The sequence below is a fragment of the Aethalodelphis obliquidens genome, unplaced genomic scaffold (genome assembly GCF_003676395.1).
Source record: "Aethalodelphis obliquidens isolate GAN/ISIS:26980383/991018 unplaced genomic scaffold, ASM367639v1 scaffold16, whole genome shotgun sequence".
Lineage (NCBI taxonomy): Eukaryota > Metazoa > Chordata > Mammalia > Artiodactyla > Delphinidae > Aethalodelphis > Aethalodelphis obliquidens.
In genome coordinates this window covers 10,613,459-10,637,453 of record NW_020837960.1, presented here as the reverse complement: position 1 = coordinate 10,637,453, position 23,995 = coordinate 10,613,459, and positions in this window count along the sequence as shown.

Below are 23,995 nucleotides of genomic sequence, written 5' to 3'. Positions count from 1 at the left end.
TGACTATTTCCTTTCCAATGTTGGGGAAGTTTTCAACTATAATCTCTTTAAATATTTTCTCAGACCCTTTCTTTTTTTCCTGTTCTTCTGGGGTGCCTATAATTCGAATGTTGGTGTGCTTAATGTTGTCCCAAAAGTCTCTGAGACTGACCTCCATTCTTTTCATTCTTTTTTCTTTATTCTGCTCTGCAGCAGTTATTTCCACCATTCTATCTTCCAGCTCATTTATCCGTTCTTCTGCCTCAGATATTCTGCTATTGATTCCTTCTAGAGTATTTTAAATTTCAGTTATTGTGTTGTTCGTTACTGTTTGTTTGCTCTTTAGTTCTTCTAGGTCCTTGTTAAACGTTTCTTGTATTTTCTCCATTCTCTTTCCAAGATTTTGGATCATCTTTACTATCATTACTCTGAATTCTTTTTCAGGTAGTTTGCCTATTTCCTCTACATTTATTTGGTCTTGTGGGTTTCTATCTTGCTCCTTTGCCTGTAAGATATTCCTCTGTCTTCTCATGTTGTCTAATTTACAGTATTTGAGGTCTCCGTTCCCTAGGCTGCAAGGTTGTAGTTCGTCTTGTTTCTGTTCTCTGCCCCCAGTGGTGGGGTTGGTCCAGTGTCTTGTGAAGGCTTCTTGATGGGAGGAACTGGTGCCTGCATTCTGGTGGGTGGAGCTGAGTCTTTTCCCTCTGCTGAGCAGGGCCGTGTCAGGTGGTGTGGTTTTGGGTGTCTCTGAGCTTAGTATGACTTTAGGTAGTCTGTGTGCTGATGGGTGGGTTTGTGTTCCTGTCTTGTTTGTTGTTTGTCCAGTGCTGGGAGCTGCTGGCAGTTGGGTGGAGCTGGGTCTTAGATTCAGATAGAGGCCACCATGAGAGCTCTTGGCAATTAATCTTCCCTAGGGCCGGGAATTCTCTAGTGGTCCAGCATCCTGGACTTGGTGCTCCCACTCCAGAACCTCAGGCCTGAATTCTGGTTGAGGGACAAAGACCCTGCAAGTCGCTTGTCCCAGCAATAAAGGGGATTAAAAAAAAAAAAAAGACTAACAAAACCCCAGACAAATGGTAAAAAGTAAAATCAAACAAACAGAAACAGAAACAAGGAAACACGCACACACACAAAATAAACAAAAACAGAACCAAATAAATCAAATAGCAAGAGAACGACCAGACAAACAAAGAACCTAAGAACGAAATCAAACAATTTCGAAGAAAGCTGACAAAAACCCAAAACCAAAGCAGAGTGCCAACCGAAGAATGAAGCAAAGAAACAAAACAAACTGACAAAAATGATATTTAAAAGAAAAAGAGAAAGGGGAAAGAAGACAGAACAACAGAAAAGCAATGTAGAAACAGAAATATAAAATATGTATATATATAAAAGGAAAAAAAGACAAACAAAACCCTAGGGAAATTGTAAAAACAAAATCAAGCAAACAAAAACAGAAACAAGGAAACACACGCATGTAAAAGAAACAAAAACAGAGCCAAATAAAACAAAAAGCAAGAGAACAACCCGGCAAATCGAAGAGCTCAAAAATGAAATCAAAGAATTAGGATTAAAACTAACAAAAACACATAACCCGAAAACAAAACCAAAGCAGTGTGCCAACTGAAGAATAAAGCAAGGGAACGGACCAAACCGATAAAAATGATTTAAAAAGTAATAATAATAAAATAAAATAAAAAGGGAAAAACCACAGGACAACAGAAAAACAAAGTAGAAATGGAAATGTTAAAAATATATATTAAAGAAGTAATAATAAGAAATAATCTTTAATATATATTAAAGAAAAGAAAAAAATAAGGGAAAAGAACACAGAACAACAGAAAGCAAAGTAAAAATAGAAATATATAAGAAAATAAAAGTAAAAAATAAAAATATATTATAAAACATGGAGATTCCAAAAGACTAAATAAAAAAAAAAAAAACTAAAACAAGGACAACAAACAAACAAAGAAAAAGAAACCCCCTGCCCCCCAAAAAGCCAGAACCAACAACAGAATGAATCAACACATAATAAAATTAGTAGTAATAATTTTGTTTCCCTGGGGTCTCTGCTGTAATTGTCCTTGCACACGCTGTGAGCCACAGGCCACCTCTGCCTCCCCAAGAGCCCCTCCTCTGCCTCTGGGCTGGTCTCTGGACCTGCTGTGGGCCCTGTGAGGACCCCTCAGACTCTGATCTGGCCCAGTTCCTGCGTGTGCTGCCCCCAAAGTCCACAGCTGCCAGAGCTAGACCGTTTTCAGTTGTGGGAACCCTTGTTGTCTGCTCAGATATTCCATAGACGGGATTTAATCTGCAGCTTGTACAGCTGATGGAAAGATTTTCGATCTTCTTCCTTAGTCACCCCATCCCTGGGGTTCAGCTTTGGTTTTATCCCCACCTCTGTGTGTGGTCCACCCACAGGAGTCCTGAGGCTGCCTTGGCGCTCTTGGGTCTGCCCCCGTGAGCACCGGGTGCAGAGGTGGTCTGACTGCTTGGATCGCGGGAGCCCCGGTGGCGCCAAATGCATAGGGAAGCGGTGGCCACGGGCACAGGAGATATGGCCCTAGTGAGGGCCTTTTCTGGCGCCTGGCGTAAGGCACGGGAGGGCCAGCTCTGAGGGGGCTTTTTTTTTATTGTTCAGCAGCCGGCACGCAAGAGCCAGCCCTGAGCGGGCTTCTTTTATTGTCGTTGGCAGGCACCAGCGTGTGGAGAGAGAGAGGCTACAATAGTGGCTCCTCCCCCTGCGTGTGATTCAGCTGTAGCACCTGCTTCCATGGCAGTCCAGTCTTCCTCCGTAGGCATTCCCTGCTGCAGATTTCCTCCCTCCTGTCCCCCAGTCCGTCTCCCCACAGCCAAAAGCAGTTCTCGCTCTGGGCCTGTTCTCCAATCCCCATGCACCAGCTCCCAGCCCCCTTGCACACCTGTGAACACACATCCCAGTCTGGGGCATGTAGGGCCGTGGTACGGACCATCTGTGTATTTCTCGCTCCATCCCATCTGCCACAGATTGGCCGCTTCATCCTCTTCCAACAGCCTCAAATGCTCCCCTTCTGTCCCAGTCGATTTCCCCAAAGGAGAGGGGGTTTCCCCATTGGAGAGAGGGTTTCCCCGAATTCGGGAATCCCTCCTCTGCTTCAGCTCCCCCACCCCGGGGTCCAGGTCCCATCCCACTTCCTCTCCTCCTCCTTCTCCCTTCTTTTTTTCTGTCCTACCCAGTTATGCAGGGATCTTTATAGTCCTTTCCGGTGTCCAAGGTCTTCTGCTAGTTTTCAGCTGGTGTTCTCAATATGTGAGAATTGTTGCATCTGTAGATGTATTCCTGATGCATCCGTGGAGAGAGGTGAACTCCACGTCTACCTACTCCTCCGCCATCTTGAATCTCCACAAAAAATAAAATGTATATTTTGAATTCTTTATCTCCACATCACAAAATTCTCTGCCTTTGAGCTCAGTTATTGGAGAATTATTATTTCCTTTTTGTGATGGCATATTTCCTTGATCTTTCATGTTCCTTGTAGTTTTGCATTGCTGTTTTTGCATTTAAAGAAACAGACAACTCTTTAAATCTTTGCTAGTTGTCTTCAGAATGGGTATTCTGTTTGGTGATATTATCTGGTATTTTATCTGTCTTTGAATGGGTACAGCTGCTCCACTCTTCTTGTTCCCTCTTGTGGCAGGATTCTTAAGCTTTCCTGTTTCCTGTGCTTCTTATTAGTCACCCAGGCTGGCTACTGGAATCCTCTTTTTGTTTTCCAGAAGGTGGCACTATGGCTCAAGTATGTGGTTTCTCTCTTGCCCACAGCCTGTGCCCTCTTTTCTAAACACGCTCCCTGTCTACCAGAGCTCTCTCTCACCACCACACATGGCTGCATGTGCAAGGAATCAGCCACAGAATTGGAGGAGGTGTGGGTTTAGCACTTGGGGTATTGGGGGTGCCCACAGGCCTGGGTAGATTCCCAGGTATGGTACTCCCAGAGGGTCATGGGTAGACTTCCTGCTGACCACTGTCAGCAGGAACCTTGTCCCTTATCTGCCTCTCTCCCAATCTCCCCCTTCCCCCTAGCCATGGAGTTTCTGCCTCAGTACTCTGGGTGCTGCTGGAGAGAAATGGGTTTCTCCAGCCATGACCAGCACAACTGGGATAGCTAGGCACTCACTCACTGCTCTCCTTTTCCCTTGAGGCAGAGGTCACCATCACCATATAAATCAAACCCTGTGCAGTGTTCTTTGGTGGTGGTGGGGGGCCTAGGAAAGTTTATTTTACCACCACCTTCATGGTGATGAAAGTCGTATATTTTTTTTCCTCCAATGTCTTCTGGAATCTCCCTTCCGGATGGCTGGGCCTCTGCAAATTCTGTCTCCTGCTTGTGTATCTGCCCAAGACAGCACTCTCCAGATTTTTTCCTGACTGCAGCGAGAGGGGTCTGGGCAGGTTTTCTGACTCCCCTGGTTCCACAGCCCATACTGAAGTCTGTCTGCCTGTTAGTGGGTACACAGATGGGCGGGATTCATCTCAGGTCCCTGGGCATATGATGCTAGATCCCACAACACCCACAAAGGTGCTTTCGTTCATGAATAGATGTCTATTTTGCTGTTGAAAAAGGAGGATAAAAAGGAGGAATGTCTTATACCTCTGATATCACTGATAATGCTGTATCTTTTGAAATCTAGGTTTTTAGCCATTGTTATTATAAAAAGCAGGTACCATATAGAAATTAATATGCAACAGGAAATGAGGGTGGCTGTGTCTAATCTGATTCCCAGGTTTAAGAAGTTATGCAGTGCCCGAACAGGTGTACACATCCCTTTAGTCATTGTGGTTATTTAAGAAGAAAATAAAAATATTATTTGGTTTTTAACTCATGTGAACTAATTTTTCCAACATCACGAAGTTATTAGGATATAAATACTTATTAAGTTGTTTGGATGTAACCACTTTATAACTGGAACTGTTAGATATTTCTTTGGCCAAAAAGTAGCATGAGAAATTTACTAAGACTCTAAGAGTACCATGGATTGAGAATAGAGGATTGTGCTGAGAAATATGTAAGAGTCAATCCCAGAAGTAGATTACATCCTTTCCACCCACATTCCACTGGCAAGAATTTATTAGACAGCTACATCTAAGAGTAAGGGAGGATGGGAAATTCAATCCAGTTTTGTGCCCAGGAGGAAAAGGAAAACAATTTGATGAAAAACCAGTCATTCTCTACTGTCGAAATGAATAAGCAGGGGGACAAAATTGTCCCACATCCACAGTCCGACTTGCACTGAAAACTGTTGTAGCAAACACTGCAACTCAGCATCCCCATCATCCCTTCTATCCTACAGCTCTTATCATCCACCAAACACATAAAAGCCATTGCTTCACTTACTTCTCACAACCTCGTGAGCTGGGCAGAGCAAAGACTGTCCCCATTTTGTCCCTATTTTGCAGTTTAAGAAATAAACAACTAGATTACTTTAGGTTACCCAGATAGCGAGTAACAGAAGCCAGACCCAAGTCCAAGTTTTACACCACATTAAGAGTTCTTTATGCTACAGGCAAACGCTAGGTCAGAGGATTCAATGGACAGCTGTGGGGCTCGTGCTTAAAGACAGGTTGGCAGGGGCTATAGGATAAGCAGGAACGGGCAGCAGGATTGTCAGACTAGCAGCCTCAGTTCTACAAATAGGAGATGATCATGTCCTGAAAGTGATGGTTCTTGGGACATGAGAGACTGTCATCCAAGGGATGTTCTTCAGCTCCTACTGTCCTGGGTGAGCTCACAGATGTCTGGCCTCAGCTTTGTGACTTACACAGGCTTTTCACAGTCAACTCTCAATCACAGTGACAATTGATTGGGAAAAGGAGCGTATCAGGAGAGAGAACTGCCACCTGGATCTGGTCTACCCTTTGAACTGCCTTATGATTTTAGCAAATTTGTCTTGAGGGCATATTTTTCTAATACAATTTAGTTGTATTAGAAGCAATCTCTTTTCTTTAAGCACATTACTATTTTTTTTTTTTTTTTTTTTTTTCCGCTACACGAGCCTCTCACTGTTGTGGCCTCTCCCGTTGCGGAGCACAGGCTCCGGACGCGCAGGCTCAGTGGCTATGGCTCACGGGCCCAGCCGCTCCGCGGCATGTGGGATCTTCCCGGACAGGGGCACGAACCCGTGTGCCCTGCATCGGCAGGCGGACTCTCAACCACGGCGCCACCAGGGAAGCCCGAGCACATTACTATTAATGGAAAGAAAAGAGGTAGGTCAAGAGCAGGGGAAAGCCTTTCTGGGGTTTGGAATCTACCAGTGGTAATCCACAGCGTGCATAATCCTGATGTAGTCTGCATAAACGTTTGTCTAACAGAGGCAGCTGCTCAGCCTCTTAAGTTCTCTTCTGCCCCAGTAAACACAAGGTGAGAAGCCTGAAGCACTGAACCTGAAGAAGTTGCAGTCTACGGTTTTCCTGCTCTGAACAGTGGACATGCAGCCAGGGATAACTGAATTATTGAAGACAGTTGAGAAGGACTTCTCCCGTATGGCCAATCTTTACATTATTGTATTTTCTGATCATGTTTATTTTCTTCTCCAAGCTTCAAACGGAAGTCATTAGAGACAGAGATTTCATCACTAGGTGCAGGTCGGAGGCCAGTTGACTTTCCGATATATTATTCTTTTTTGGCAGTCAGCTAAAATAGGCCAGTTTCAGGACATGTGCTAAGGGATGATTTGAGGCTAGGTTCTGGGAATTAAACTGAACTCCCTTGTGCTTATCCGTGATTTATTGTTGCTTAAACCAGAACTAGCTTGCCTGCTTAAACCAGAACTAGCTTGCCAGCAAAAACAGTTGAGTCTGACAGAGCTGAAGCTAAAATTATTGATTAAAGGACTGAGGACCACGTATGAGGAGTTTATTCTTTTGGTGTGATTTCTAGACGTGCGTGCAAGTGGTTCAAGGAGAACATTTACACGCTGCGTTTTTCTCTAGTCTAAAACACAATCACTCTGGGCAGCCATGGGGAGTGCAGTATGAAGAAGTCTCAGTTTTTCTTCCTTGACCCTAAAAGGAAATCTTGTAGACATTTCCATTCCTGTAAGGTACCTTCAGATGAACTCAGTATGTGGTACTAGTAATCTACTCTACTCATAAAGATTCCTGGAGAGCCACGGAAACAGCATGGTCCTTGTCTAAATGTAGAAAAGAAAAATCCTAAAGTTTTCAGTGATTTGTTTGAACTTATCTTTAATAGCTGGGAAGAGATGGTAACAAACTAAACCACAGAGTTTTCAAGGCCTAAAGAGAACGTCCCAATGCGTTTGAGTTTTAGCATAACCCCATCCATTTCATTCCCTCACCCACATGCTCAGTAATCAATACTTTTGAGATCTACCATTTACTTTGTGGTGCAAAATGCTTTCTATACATTGTATCATTTAATCTTCACAACAACACAAAGGGATGAGGTGAGATAAAACCAATGCTTAGTGTAAAATGGGTGGCTTGACTCCAAAATACTCACTCCAAACCAGCATAACAATTGGCAGTTATCAGGCTGAAACAGTAATTTTCAACTTCTTTTGTATTTGTGACATATTTTCTAGAATAACAAAATTTTTGGAGGTGACAAAGGAATTTTAAGATTCAAAATGGCACTAATTACGTCAGCACTCATTTAGGTGTAATCAATACTAGATTATCTCACTGTGTCACGGATTTCAATAAGAGTACCCACAGTGACCCTACTATTCCCCGGGGAGCCCTTTGGCCTTGGATCCCTATTCAAACAGAACTGTTGTTGCCCTGACCAGGAGAACAAGTTCACGCATATTCCCAGAAGCCTTGGAACTTCTTCGATGTTGCTTTGTTGTTCTGCCGTACCTTGTATCTCTGACTTGGAGAAATTTTGCCCTGTACAACACATAGCTACACAACAGACACAGGACAATGTTCCCACTGATAGTTGTTGTTGTTACAGGATATATTTTTAATTATGACAAAACTGAGCTCTATATACCTTGATGGGATTTTTTAGCCTACTTAATGTTTGAGTATGCAGCTGCAGACCAAATAAGAACCACTGGTCTAGGGTGGAACTGGAAGAATTGAGCCCTATTCCTTGGTTCACAGTGCAAACAAGTCAATGAAATGCCCAACTGCTTTCACATAAAAATGGCCCTCGTCAAGGCAATGGTCTGACCCAAACAAATACAAACATAAGGTCAATATCTGAGTTTGCCTAGTGGAGAGCAGAGACATATTTATGTATGATTTATGTCCTCTCTCCATGTATAGGTAGGTTTATACCATGGGTATATGTGGCTGTGTTCATGATATTCATATGCCTTGCTGACATGTGTTCTAGTGTGTTCTTCACATGTGACTTCTATCTATAAAATCATCTTGTCAACTCATGGAGTGGTAAGAGGGGTCATAGTTTTATCATTCCCCTTCTACCTCTCATCCCAGCTATGATTTAGAATTCAGTGATCCCTTCGGATTTCACAGTGTTGCAGAAGGTTGAATTTTGTCTTTTAAGGCAGCACAGCACAGTGGGATGGTGAAGGTTTAAGGACAATACAGGCATGCTCTGTTGTATTGCACGTTGCTTTATTGTGCTTCACAGATACTGCGTTTTTTACAAATTGAAGATTTGTGGCAACCCTGCACGGAGCAAGTCTATCGGTGTCATTTTTCCAAGGGTATTTGCTCACTTCATGTCTCTGTGTCACATTTTGGTAATTCCCACAGTATTTCAACCTTTTTCTTTATTATTATTCTTGTTATGGTGATCTGTGATGAGCAATCTTTAACTTTCCTATTGCAAAACGATGACGACTCGCTGAAGTCTCCGATGATAGTTAGCATTTTTTACCAACAAAGCATTTTTTACATTAAAGTCTGTGCATTGTTTGTATAAACATAATGCTATTGTACCCTTAATAGACTGGAACATAGTGTAGATATAACTTTTATATATGTACTGGGAACCAAAAAATTCATGTGACTCACTTTATTGCAATATTCGCGCTATTGCAGTGGTTTGGAACTCAACCTGCAACATCATCCAGGTATGCCTGTACAGCCCTTTAAATTATAGGACCTTGGAATTCTTGCAACCTGGTGGTTTTGTGGCTTTAAAGTTATTTAATGTCCCTATGTTGCAATTATTTTATCTTTAAAAAAAAGAAGGAAATAAAGTCTGGTGGCATCGTTACAGAACTTGGAGTCAAGTGTGGTGAATGTCAGTGGGGTAGTTCTCCAAAGCTATTGATTACTGAGCAGATGAGGGAGGGTGTGAAGTGTGGTAGGTTTTACCAGGCAAAGCTCTTGTGCATTGGGTAGTTCTCTGTTACCATCTCTTCCCAACTAAGTGAGTTCAAGCAAATCACTGAAAGATTTAGGATTTTTCTTTTCTTCATTTAGAAACAAGAACCATGCTGTTTCCCTGGCTCTCCAGGAATATATATGGGAAGAGTGGATTGCATTAGTCCCCCCTTTTCCATGGGTGATACATTCTAAGCCCCCCAGTGGATGCTTGAAACGACAGACAGTTCTAAACCCTGTATATACTACGGGGTTTTTTTTACTACATATACATACCTATGATGAGGTTTAATTTATAAATTAGGCACAGTAAGGATTAACCATAATAATAACAAAATAGAATAATTGTAACAATAGGCTGTAATAAAGGTTATGTGAATGTGGTCTCTCTCTCAAAATACCTTGTTGTATAAATTTAATATCTTTCCCATCTTAACTAAGCACTTACCATGCACTGTGGCTATATCTTTTGCTGTTTGAGATGCAACAGCAAAACTAGCACAAATTTCTTTTTCCTTCTTCACAATTTCACAGATAGAAGATACACTCTTACCATAGATCTTAGTAACCTCAGCATACAAGTTTTTTTCTTTCCTTATTAAGTCGAGAACCTTCACCTTTTCACTTAAAGGAAGCACTTTATGGCTTCTCTTTGGCACATACAAATTGTCAGCATTACTATTTTTTTTTGCTTCGGGACCATTGTTAAGTAAAATAAGGGGTACTCAAAAACAAGCACTACGATACCAACACAGTCTGGGAACCAATGTGGCTCCTGAGTGACTAAAGGGCAGGACACGCTGGAAGAGGGATGAGTCACGTCCGGAGTGGGATGAAGTGAGATTTCATCATGCTACTTAAAATGGCGTCAATTCAGAACTTACGAATAGTTCGTTTCTGGAATTTCTCATTTAGTATTTTTGGACCTCGGTTGACTGTGAGTAGCCGACACTGTGGATCGGGGGGACTACTGTATAGTGATAAGACGTACTGAGTTCCTGGGACGGTACCTAGCACAATACCTGACCCTAGTGCTTCAATAAATGATAGCAGTTCTATTATCGTAGTCATAGAGTGGGGCTTTTCCTGGGCGAGAACATCTCTGGGTTTCGGGTGGTAATCAGAGACAATAAAAACATTCACTGGATGAAATACTCTGAGGAAGAACAAATATTCAGGGTTATTTTTGTATAAAGAAATGAAAAGATACCAAACCCTTGGTTAGTCAGAAACATTGAATCCCTGTTGTGTTTCAAGGCTCTGGATTTAGGATGGAAGAAAAAAGAAATAACGAGCATGATGATTTCAGAACAGTTATGAAACAAAATCAAATACTCGGATTTTATATTTATACTTAATACTCCTATATATGTTATATAGTATTATATATGTTACTCCTCTATATAATATATATAATGCTCATATATGAACATTATAACATATATTAATATACATACTATATTACTATAATACATATAATTATATATGAAGTACTATAAATAATATATAATTATAAATCATAATCATTGAGTATTAGATAGGGTGTGTTTGCTGGGGCAGAGGGGGTGGGGAATCATATCTAGGGTGGAGACTAGAGATGTAAGCACAGCTTGGATCATGAAGGACCTGTGAGTCATTAGACTTGACCTTAAAAGCAATAGAAACCATTAAGTTCAGCAGTGATGGAATCAGATATGTCTTTTAAAAGGACAGCTCTGATTACGGTGTAGAGTCTGCACTAAAAAGAGGAAAGATAAAAAAAAATTAAAAATAAATAAATAAAATAAAAAAATATTAAAAAATAAATAAAATAAAATAAATAAAAAATAAAATAAATTAAAAAAAAAGAGGAAAGACAGGAGGCAGGGAGGCTAGTTGCTGTTGCAGTCATCAGTGAGAGATACCTACACTAGAATCATGACAGTAAAGACACAAGGAAGGGGATGGGGTAAAGAGATTTTTTAACCTGCAATAGTTATATCTATTGGATGGTTGGATGGACGAAGAGAGAAAGAGGTTTTTGAGCAGATCATGAAAATGCTTTTCAAGAACAATCATAGCAACCATGTGTAAAGCATGAGAAACATGTTTGCCAAATCAGCTTCTGGAGAGAGAGAAAACGTAGGCAAGTTTTCAGTAGGCCGTTTGTCTTCCCTGTCACTGCCCACTCTGTTAGTGCTTTAGCAGCTGTCTGAGGGCCATTTTTTAGCTGCGGCAATCAGCTGGTGATTATTCTTCTAGTTTTTCCATGAAATCTGAAGTCTTCTGATGGATGTCAACCAAGCGTTGAACAGGTCTTATGGCATTAAAAAATAAGAAAAAGCACTTAGAGCTTCCAATCGGGGCTTTTTTTTTTTTTTTTTTTTTTGGTCTAGTGCTACCAGCTTTGAAAAAGCTGTGGCCATTGGAGAAAATATGAGTAGTTAAGAGTGAGGGAAAGAAACGTGTGATTGTGGTCTTTTATCTTTAAAAAAATAGCCGATATTGGTGCCTGTTTAATTATAGAAGTAATATTTATGCAAAGTGGAAAATCACAAAGAAGAAAATATAGTTATTCATACTATCACTATCCAGAAATAAATGTTTTGATACTTCGCTTTTCAGGTTTCTTCTATGCCTACATAAATTTGTTTTCAAAATGTGAGATCGTAATGCATATCTTGGTTTGGGGTTCCTTTTGTACCCTGAGTTTTTAGGGTAGATTGAAACTATTATTACAAAGAGATCCCAAACTACAGTGGTTCCATCAGGATACAAGGTTTCTTGTTTCACATGGATCGCCGCAGAGGTGGGCAGGGTTCCCAGGCGGGCTTAGGTAGCTCTGCACCTGTGGTTGCCCGGGGACCCAGGTCTGTGCCCACATCCTCGGAGCATTGCTCTGGTCCACATAACTGAAGCAGGTCCAACAGCACCACATAATGTTGCAGCTAAAGGAAAAGAGAAACAGTGGCAATGGAAGACAAGCAGCTTCCTCTTTTAAGGATGTACCTAGGTAGTGGCTTAATTCTTTTCTGCCCACTTGCCATTTGCCAAAATTCAACCCCACGGCTATACTTACTTTTATGAGGGAAGCTGGGAAAGGTTAGCGCCCCATTGCCCAGCCATGTGTCTTGCAAAACCCCAGCATGGAAGAGCTTGTTACTAAACGTAAGGAGAAAATGGATACTGGGAACAATTGCGAGCCTCAAACTTAGGTCCCCCAATCACTCATCTGTGCCCTGCTAACCACATATAGAACATACTCACTCCTTCACCAAGGGGACTGCCTCAAAAACCATCCAATTACTACATCCAACTCAGAGTTCAAGATTTCTGGGTGACATCAAGTCTTCTCCATCAGGGCTGGAGGTACCCAGATCTGGGAAATTTTTTAACTAATGGGCATGTTTTCTGGCACCTTCCCCATACTTAGTGTTCAACAGTGGAGTCAAACAGGGTAGCTGCAATAAAAAAATTTGGGGGGGAAAAGGGTGAATGGGAGAAAAAAATCGTTATGGTTCTTAAGAATGATGAAATCTTACTGGGCAGGAGCTGTGACACATCTCCAAGGAAGAAAATTTCTTCATCTACAGACACTAGCTCTCTTCTCTGGGAGACAGTCCTTTTGTCCACTGACCTCTCAGAGACTCTGCTTGTCCGTTAAATGCTGCGGCCACAACTAACGTGAGTGTGGAGGAGCATGCCTTACTTGGGGATGCACAGCTCTCCTGGGGGTTGCTCTAGGGACCAGAAAATTACAGCTTTTGCAGGCCAGGTTTGTGGTTTCTTTGATCACATAATTCTTTCAAAGTTCTTAGCAGTTTTCTAGACTATTTGCTACTGGTCATTTCCATGAACATGTTAGGTTAGCCAACAATCTCGTCTGCATCAATCTTAAGTTCATGAACACATTTGTTTACTCATCTCTAAACTTGGGCCAGTTTCTCTCCAGTTCAGTAACAACTTTGAGGCCATTTAAAATAACAGGCGTGGGTGAGACAACAATACGCTTAATTCTACATTTGCCATTGGATTGGCTCCTCTGGTCGCATTAACAACAGACCCTGGAGAAAGGCTCTGAGACACAGTTTATCTCTTTCTGTTTACGGTGCTGAAACTGTTCAAATTTCCAGCTCCATGAGGCCTAAATTACAAGACTGCTGGTCAATTCAGACGGCAGCCCCAAGCACAGGGGACATCCCTATCCGGGCTGTATTTCCTTGTATCTCGACTGGCAAACTGATAAAGCTTGCCAAACTTCATCGCTCTCTACTAAAAGCAGCAAGAAGCAGCCAATAGAAACCAACATTCTGGTTTTGTCTCACTGTTTACCCCAGAGCTTCAGGCCTAGTAAGCATGTAACCTGTCTTCAGAGTTATCATAGGAACCAGTTTTACCAATGTTTTGCCACGGTTTGACAAAGGTCATCAGCCTTTCAGCCTGCAATATCTGTTTCCTTGCTGCCCATCCCACAATTGTTGAAGGATCCATTTTAACACAATTGTTAAAAGATCACACAATTGTGAAAGTGATATAGTGTACATTTTTTTTTACCCCTGCAGGATACTATTTCTGGTCCCAATTTATATTTTTTTTATGATTCCCACTAAGCTACTGTTACAAAAGACCCCAAATTCAGTATTGCAAAATAGATTGAATTTTCTCTCACAAAATAAGGAGTATGGGACATGAAAGTGTCTCTGTTTATAACATCATCCAGGGACCCAGGTCTCTTCTATATTTTGTTCCATCACCTGCTAGACCCCTGCCCTAGACACATGGTCTCTATTTGCTCATGAGCACCACACCTGCACCCCAGCTCAGGGTGAGTAGAGAGCAAGCGATTCCTTTCTTTTGATGAGTGTGACTCTCAATTTGCTCACATCATTTCTATTCACATCTCAATTGTGAGGCTGGCGGTGAAACAGGCCTGGGACCTGGGACCCTTTGCTGCAGTCCTGCAAAGCTTGCACCTGGACACACCTCTTCTTGAGCTACAAAACACAAAGAAACTATATGGGACTAAAATTAACTGTGTGCAGGCAGTTGGGGAAGATTCTGGACCAAAAGATACAAAAGACTAAAGACAAAGCAAACAACAAAACTCAACTGCCACTTCTGAAGAGCCAGGAGCAAAAACAGGGTGTTGGGAGCAAAAGCAGGGTACTGAGCATGACCCCTGCACTCAACACCACCTGAAGGGTGGGCAAAACACCCTCCAGTTGGATCCCTGGACACACCCCTACCCTCACCCCATATAAGGAACAAGCTTGTCCCCCCTCAGTGAGCCAGCAAGCCTCAGAACCTGTTGTTTGTTCTCATTCCCCCCTGCTACAGCAGGGGCCCCAATAAAGCCTTGCCTGAATTTCTTGTCTGGCCTTTAGTCAACTTCTATTGATTGAGGAAGGCCAAGAACCATGGTTGGTATCAGTTGGAGACCCACTAGCCTGGGTAAAACTTAGTGTGGTAGGGGTCTGTTGCTATATGAAAGATGGATACAAGGTTGCAAATAGAGCTATTCCACACCCATGAATGATGAATCATTGAACATTGCTTCCCAATTTGGGCTGTAATACATAATGCTTTGCTGATCATCTTTTTTTTTTTTTAACATCTTTATTGGAGTATAATTACTTTACGTTGTTGTGTTGATCATCTTTATTTAACAGTTTTTATATACATCTCTGGATGATTTACTTAAGAGAGGTATACTTATAATGGAAATGTTACATATGAACACTGTAAAGACTTGACTAGTTTCCTACTAGAATAAGTGTGGCCATTTGTAATTCCAGCCTAAGTATGTAAATCTGCCTCCCTATATAATCTCCAATACTTAACATATTTTTTTAATTACTGACATGTTTTAGCAGCACATATTTTGTAGAATATTTTCCATTAAAAAATATGTATTTATTTATTTGGCTGTGCCAGGTCTTTGTTGCAGCACGCAGGATCTTTAGTTGTGGCATGTGGGATCTAGTTCCCCAACCAGGGATTGAACCTGGGCCCCCTGCATTGGGAGCACAAAGTCCTAACCACTGGACTATGAGGGAAGTCCCCTTAACATTTTTATATTTAAAAAATTCCCCCAGAGGAGCATGATCAAGATAGCAGAGTAGGGGCTTCCCTGGTGGCACAGTGGTCGAGAGTCCGCCTGCCGATGCAGGGGACACGGGTTCATGCCCTGGTCTGGGAGGATCCCACATGCCGCGGAGCGGCTGGGCCCGTGAGCCATGGCCGCTGAGCCTGTGCGTCCGGAGCCTGTGCTCCGCAACGGGAGAGGCCACAACAGTGGGAGGCCCGCATACCGCAAAAAAAAAAAAAAAGATAGAGTAGGAAGACCCTTGCATACCCTCTCTCACAGACACACCAAAACCACAATTACATATAGAACAACTCTCTGAGAACATGAGGACTAGCAGGACAGCTCTTCTACAGCTAAGGATATAGAGGAAAAACCTCATCAAGATGGGTAGGAGGAGCAGAGATCCAGTCTAGTCTGGATGCTCACTCCAAGCAGTGGAGGATATTACAAACTCGGAGGTCCTCCCTAAGGAGCAAGGGGTTGGAGTCCCACATTAGCAACCCCACTCCAGGGGACCTGCACAGGGAAGATAAGCTCCCATAACATCTTACTTAGAAAACCAGCAGGGCCAATGTCTGGAAGCGCCAAAGGGCTGTGGGAAACCAAGACTCCACTCTTGAAGGGGCTCATGCACAAAATCATTCACTCCAAGTTCCAGCGCAGGGGCAGCAGTTTGAAAAATACCTGGGCTATAGTGATGGAGATCCATTGGCTAACTTTAGAATGAGTGTGGAGGAGCAGGAATCTGTTGGAACTTTCTCCAGGAACTGAAGCACTAGCAGGCACCATTTTTTAAAATTCTCCCTCGACCTAGTTGGTCTGCTGCTGGCAAGTGCAATTTCTGACGTTTGCCATCTACCTTGCCAGCACTACTCACCCTGCACTGGCTTTCGCCTGCAGACCTGCCCCTGCTGATGCCCCTACATGGTGACTACCACTCACTACACCTGGCGGGAGGTCTCAACCAGTTATGGCACCTCCTTCAAAGTGGCTCCTATTCTGGGGGGTTTGCACTGTTTGTAGCTGGGCCCCACAGCCAGCCACACCCAGGCTAGCCAAACCCAACAGCACACCTGCAGCAACTGTGGCCAAGCCAGCCTGCCAGCCTGGGAGCCAGCCCCACCTATTGGTGCACCCACTGATGCCCAGCTGTGGCATCTCCACAAGAGGATGGTGTATGCAGCCCATGCAGGGAACACCCCTGGAGTCCTTGGCTCTGATGACCAGAGGGGATTGCTCTTCTGGAGCCCACAGGAAACCTTCTGCATAAGGCCACTCCTTCAGGATTGGGAGACTGAGCTGATATATCTAATACATAGAAACAAACACAGAGAGTTAGGCAAAATAAGAAGACAGAGGAATATGTTCCAAACAAAATAACCATGGGTGGGGGGGAACTAGATGAAGTAGAGATAAGCAATCTACCTGATAAAGAGTTCAAAGTCATGCTCATAAAGATGCTCATCAAACTCAGGAGAAGAATGAATGAACACAGTGAGAATTTCAAAAAAGGGAAAGAAAATATAAAAAAGAATAAATCAGAGGTGAAAAATGCAGTAACTGAAAAATATGCTAGATAAAGTCAATAGCAGATTAGATGATGCAGAAAAACAGGTCAGCAATCTTGAAGTCAGGGTAGTGGAAATCACCCAATCAGAAGAGCAAAAAGAAAAAAAGAATTTTTAAAGAATGAGGATAGTTTAAGGGATCTCTGGGACAATATCAAGTATAGTAATATTTGCATTATAGGGTCCCAGAAGGAGAAGAGAGAGAGAGAAAAGGACAGAAAGTCTACTTGAGGAAATCATGGCTGAAAAGTTCCCTAACTTAGCAAAGGAAACAGATATCCAAGTCCAGGAAGCACAGAGACCTAAACAAGATAAATCCAAAGAGGTTCACACCAACACACATTATAATTAAAATGTCAAAAGTTAAAGAGAAAGAGAAAAATCTTAAAGGCATCAAGAGAAAAATAACTAGTTATGTACAAAGGAGCCCCCAAAGGCTGTCAGCTGATTTTTCTGCAGAAGCTTTCAAGCCAGAAGGGAGTGGCATTATATATTTAAAATGCTGAAAGGAAAAATCTTACAACCAAAACTATTCTGCCCAGCAAGGTTATCATTCAGAATTGAAGGAGAGATAAAGAGTTTCCCAGAAAAGTAAAAGCTAAAGGAGTTCATCACCACTGAACAGGCTGTACAAGAAATATTAAATGGACTTCTTAAACTGGAAAAGAAAAGACCATAACTAGAAATAAGAAAACATATGAAAGGAAAAAATCTCCCTCGTAAAATAAACCATATAGTAAAGGTAATGGATCAGCCACTTACAAAGCTACTATAAAGGTTAAATAACAAAAATAGTAAAATCAATTTCAACTACAATAACTAGTCAAGGGATACTAGTTATAAATAGTATAAAATAAAAAGATGTAAAATATGACATCAAATACGTAAAATGTGGAGAGGTGAGTAAAAATATAGTGCTTTTGAAGTGCACTCAAACTTAAGTGACCATCAACTTAAAATAAATGGTTATATACATATTGTTACACTTGAACCTCATGGTAACCACAAACCAAAAGCTATAATAGATACATGAAAAATAAAGAAAAAGGACTCCAAACATAACACTAAAGTCATCAAATCACAAAGGAAGAGAGCAAGAGAAGAAGAAAGGACAGAAAAGAACTACAAAAACAAGCAGAAAACAATGAACAAATTGGCAATAAGTACACACCGATCAATAATACTTTAAATGTAAATGGACTAAATGTTCCAATCAGGAGACATAGGGTGGCTGAATGTATTAAAAGAAAAAAAAAAAAAAACCCAGGACCCATCTATATGCTCACTTCAGAGCTAAAGACAAGAAGAACAAAACTGAAGGTATCATGCTTCCTGAGTTCAAACTATACTACAAAGCTATAGTATTCAAAACAGTATGGTACTGATACAAAAACAGACACAGAGGTCAGTGGAAAAGAATAGAGAGCCCAGAAATGAATTCACACACATATGGTTAAATAATCTACACAAAGGAGGAAAGAATATACAATGGGGAAAAGACAGTCTCTTCAATAAATGCTGTTGGGAAAACTGGACAGCTACATACAAAAGAATGGATCTGGACCATTATCTTATACCACATGCAAAAATAAATTCAAAATGGATTAAAGACTTGAATGTAAAAGTCCTAGAAGAAAACATAGGCAGTACACTCTTGGACATCTGTCTTAGTGATACTTTTTCAGATCTGTCTCTTCAGGCAAGGGCAAGAAAAGCAAAAATAAACAAACAGGATTAAATCAAACGTAAAAGTTTTGCACAGCAAAGGAAACCAGCAACAAAATAAAAAGGCAACATACTGAATGGGAGAAGATATTTACGAATCATATAACCAATAAGGGGTTAATATCAAAAATATATAAAGAACTCATACAACTTAATATCAAAACCACAATGAGATATCACCTTACACCTGTCAGAATGGCTATTATCAAAAAGACAACAAATAGCGAGTGTTGGTGAGGATATGGAGAAAAGGGAACCCTCATGAACTGTTGGTGGGAATGTAAATTGGTGCAGCCACTAAGGAAAACAGGAGATTCCTCAAAAAATTAAAAATCGAACTACCATACAATCCAGCAATTCCACTTCTGACTATCCCCCCCAAAAAAAACCCAAAAACACTAATTCAAAAAGATATATGCACTCCTTTGTTCATTGCAGCATTATTTACAATAGCCAATACATGAAAGTAACAGAAGTGTTCATTAATAGATGAATGGATAAAGAAGATGCAGTATGTGGACTTCCCTGGTAGTCCAGTGGATAATACTTCACCTTCTAATGCAGTCGGTGTGGGTTCGATCCCTGGTCGGGGATCTAGGACCCCATATGCCTCATGGCCAAAAAACCAAAACATAAAACAGAAGAAATATTGTAATAAATTCAATAAAGACTTTAAAAATGGTCCACATCAAAAAAAACTTAAAAAAAAAAAGATGTGGTATATATATGTGCAATGGAATATTACTCAGCCATAAAAATCAATGAGATCTTGCCATTTGCAACAACATGGATGAACCTAAAGGGTATTATGCTAAATGAAATAAACCAGAGAAAGAAAGACAAATGCCATATAATTTCATTTATATGTGGAATCTAAAAAACAAAACAAACAAAACAAAACAGAAACAGCTTCATAAATACATAGAACAAATTCGTGGTTGCCAGACAGGAGGGGAGTAGTGGATGGGCGAAATAGGTGAAGAGGATTAAGAGGCACAAACTTCTATTTATAAAATAAATAAGTCATGGTGATGTAATATAAAGAATAGGGAACATAATAATATTATAATAACTTTAAATGGTGACAGATGGTAACTAGACTTATCGTGGTGATCATCTCAAAATGTATATAAATGTTGAGTCATTTATTTTGTATACTTGAAATTAATATAATATTATACTTCAATTGAAGTCAATTATAATTCAATTGAAAAAACATAACCAAGCTTAGAAAAACCTCCCCCAATTTGATATATTCTTGCCTTTAGAAGTGGTTTTTACTGCAAGAAATGAAATCATCAACCATAAATATTTACTGACCACCTATAACAATACATTTGCTGAAGAAACAAGGTAAACAGAATGATTTTTTTAAAGGTCCCTTTGTGTTTTAGCAGAATATTTAGGGAGGAGAGAAGAGTCAGGTTGGAGCACCTTAAACAAGTTTTAAACTATGTGTGTTTGCTTATAAAACTCATTTTCTAATTTAAAAAATTAATACAATCTCATTGGGAGATACTGGGGGAAAAAACAGAAAAATGTAAAGAAAATGAGAGTCACCCCTAATTACACCACAATAGAAAAGCACCTTTTAACAGTTTATTGTATATTTACCTATTCTTTTTCTAACTACTTATATTTCCATTTATCTTTATATTATTTACAAATTTGTTCTCTTAATTTATATATAATTTCACATCTTTTTTTGTTCATTTAAAAACATATTTACACATTTTCCCATGATATTAGAAATCCTTCAAAAATCTAATTTTTAGTGGCTGCATTTTATAATGACTATGTTATATGGCTATATTTAATTATATATTATATAGCTATTATATTATGCTATGGCTACATAATAGAAGCCAGCATTTATTCAACATACTAAAATAGCAGCAATTGAATTTTTTCTCATAAGGAATTCCTTCTACTAGGATGTTGGGCCTTGTGGATGGATCATTTGATTTTGTTTTTTATTTCTTTTTTTAAAAATTTATTTTATTGAAGTATAGTTGACTTACAGTGTTGTGTTAATTTCTGCTGTACAGCAAAGTGATTCAGTTACATACATATATACATTCTTTTTTGTATTCTTTTCCATTATGGTTTATCACAAGATACTGAATATAGTTCCCTGTGCTATACAGTAGGACCTTGTTGTTTACCCATTCTATATATAATAGTTTACATCCGCTAGTCCCAAATTCCCAATCCAACCCTCCCCTGCTTCCCCCTTCCCCTTGGCAACCACAAGTCTGTTCTATATGTCTGTGAATCTGTTTCTGTTTCATAGATAAGTTCATTTGTGTCATATTTTAGATTCCACATATAAGTGATATCACATGGTATTTGTCTTTCTCTTTCTGACTTACTTTACTCAGTATGATGATCTCTAGGTCCATCCATGTTGCTGCAAATGGCATTATTTCATTCTTTTTTACGGCCAAGTAGTATTCCATCTACACATCTTCTTTATCCATTCATCTGTCAGTGGACATTTAGGTAGTTTCCATGTCTTGGCCATTGTGAATAGTGAGCAGCAGTTGAATTTAATCCTCTGAAATCAGTATAAGTTCAATAATATTATAATCCTCACAGGAGCAGATCTCATTACTGTACCTAACTCTTCACCTCTCCCTACAGACTAATGATTCTCAGCCAGGACCAATTTTTCCCTCTAGGGAACATTTGTTGATGTCTGGAGACATTTTGATTGTAATTTTGAAGGGGCTTCTAGTGTGTAGAGGCCAGGGATGCTGCTGAACATTAACTGATTCATAGGACAGCCCCCCACAAGGAAGGATCATCTGATCCCAAAGGCCAAGAGTGCCAAGGTTGAGAATTCCTGCCATGGAGTCATAACCTTCACCGTGTGATTTTTTTTACTACTTGACTTGAGGTTTGGTCTACATGACTTGCTTTCGCCAGTAGAACGAGGTGACATTGTCTTACGCCTTTTTGCGTTTTCTTCTTGTGGCTCTTCTAGCACCACGTGAAGAGCATGCTTGTCAATCCCACTAGGATCAGAGAGAAGGATGTAGGACACATGGAGCAGGGTGCCCACAAGACACACTGACCTGCGGGGAGCTGAGGTGCCCAGCCCAGCCTCCATCAGGCCAACCCCAGCCAACCTGCACATGTGGAAGCTACGATAATTAATGATTGTTGTCTTAAGCCACTGAGCTTGGGGGCAGTTTTTAATTTAGCAATAACTAATTAATACATTAGGTGAAAAAACTAATTTGCTCTGGCTCACAGAGTTAGTAAGTCAAAGAGCTGTGTTTCAAACTCAGTCCTGGCCAACTGCAAAGTCCATTCGTAATGTTGAGACTATACTGTTTTTCTGAAACCATCATTTATGTAATCATTCTTATGTTAGATAACTAAGTAATTTTCTGTATTTTGCAGTTGTAAAGAATATTTCTTTGGTTAACATCTTTTTACATATATGTGTCCTTCCCATTCTGGTTTCTCTAGGGTATTTTTAAGAAATTTGAATCATCCAAAGAATAATACTAATTTTAAAAATTCTAGTAATAATTTTGCAATATATACATGTGTGAAATCATTATCTTGTACACGTTAAGCTTACATGTTATGTCAACATCTCAATAAACCTGGAAATAATAAAATAAAATGACACCTCCTCAAATTCTAATAATTTATTAAGAATTTAACATGTCCCAGAGCCAACATTAATTTTAGATAAAATATACAATGCATAAGGAACGCACTCTTAGGCAATTTTTTTTTTTTTTTTCTTTTATGGTACACGGGCATCTCACTGTTGTGGCCTCTCCCGTTGCGGAGCACAGGCTCAGTGGCCATGGCTCACGGACCCAGCCGCTCCACGATGTGGGATCTTCCCGGACCGGGGCACGAACCCGCGTCCCCTGCATCGGCAGGCAGATTCTCAACCACTGCGCCACCAGGGAAGCCCACTCTTAGGCAATGTTTATAAAATTTAAACTATATGAGGAATGCTTCTATTACAGACAGCCATGGGGTTTTATGCAAGATGCAATATATCTGTGCTCTTATTATATATCATTGGCTGCATCTTATAGTCAGATATAAGTTGATTCTTATATCTGGAGATATTGCAACCCATTTCTATAGCAATTTATTTTGAGGAGTCATTTTTAACAATGAATCAGTTCCCAAAAAAAAAGTGGCCCTGTCTAAACAAGGCACTCCCTGAAGGTGAAGTTAGCGGCAACTGTGTGGCAGCAGAGGAGTTAAAGCTAGCTGAAGGGTGATGTTTTACAGCGGTCCTACGTCTAATAAAATGCATGTCAAACTGTGACATGTGAATAATGTTACTTCTCCACTGTAAGCCTCGGTAAGAAAAAAATAGATGGATGTAAATGGCTCCCTAAAGCCAGCATGTGACCCCCGTGCGGAAGGCAGGATTTATTAGTGTTTATTTTCACTTAGTATAACCACTTCAGCCCTAGAACATCAGTGTCCAAACCCTCCTCCCAATAGATGGTAGTCAGCAAAAACTAAGGCAAACAAAGACCATCCTTGGTCTCCCTAAAAGGAGGACGGAGGAGGCTGAGCCTGTATATCTGAAGCAGGGAACCTAATAAAACGACCCTTTGTGTTTTCACACTTGTGATTTGACGTTGCCTTTAGAAGACCTCCAGGCAGAACCGACCCCACCTCCTCCGCCAAGCCCACCTGGCTTTGCTGCAGAGTCTAGAACCCAAGTGCGGCTGCGCAGAGCCCAAGACCAGTGTGGTCTTCGCGGCCCTGCAACCTAGGGGTTTAAGACTCTGCCAGCACTGGCTTCAAGTTCTTCGTAATTTTATCTTTTAATTACTTGCTTTACAACTGAAGTCTGATAGAACAATGGCGCATGAGCTGGGATCTTGGAGTGTCAGCTCGCTGGCAGTCCCACCTGCCACGGCCTCTCCCGTCCCTGTTCCCATCCCCTCCCCACTCCCAACTTCTCTCCATCCTCCCCAGAGACAACTGCACTCCCATCCTATGGCGACCAGGTCAGGGGGGTATTGGGAGGAGGAGAAGCTCACTCTCAGCCCTTGGCCTCTGCCCCCAGCAAACACAGGGAAGGGAGAGAGGAGATTAACTTCCCCATTGGCATTGTGTCCTGTCCCCTCGTGCACCTTCTTCTCACACACTCCACCGCATTGCTTACTAATTCAGTATTGTGCTCACAGGGGTCTACGTCTGAATGCTGCCTTCCTCTGGCTGGTTGCTGCCACTCTCCGCGCCTCTCCCAGCAGTGGGGGTGTGCCTGTTCACTCTTTCTTTCTCTCCTCCAATTCCATAGTCATGAAGATAATAGTCATCATTTACAGCCTTAGTATCTTCATCTTAGTAATG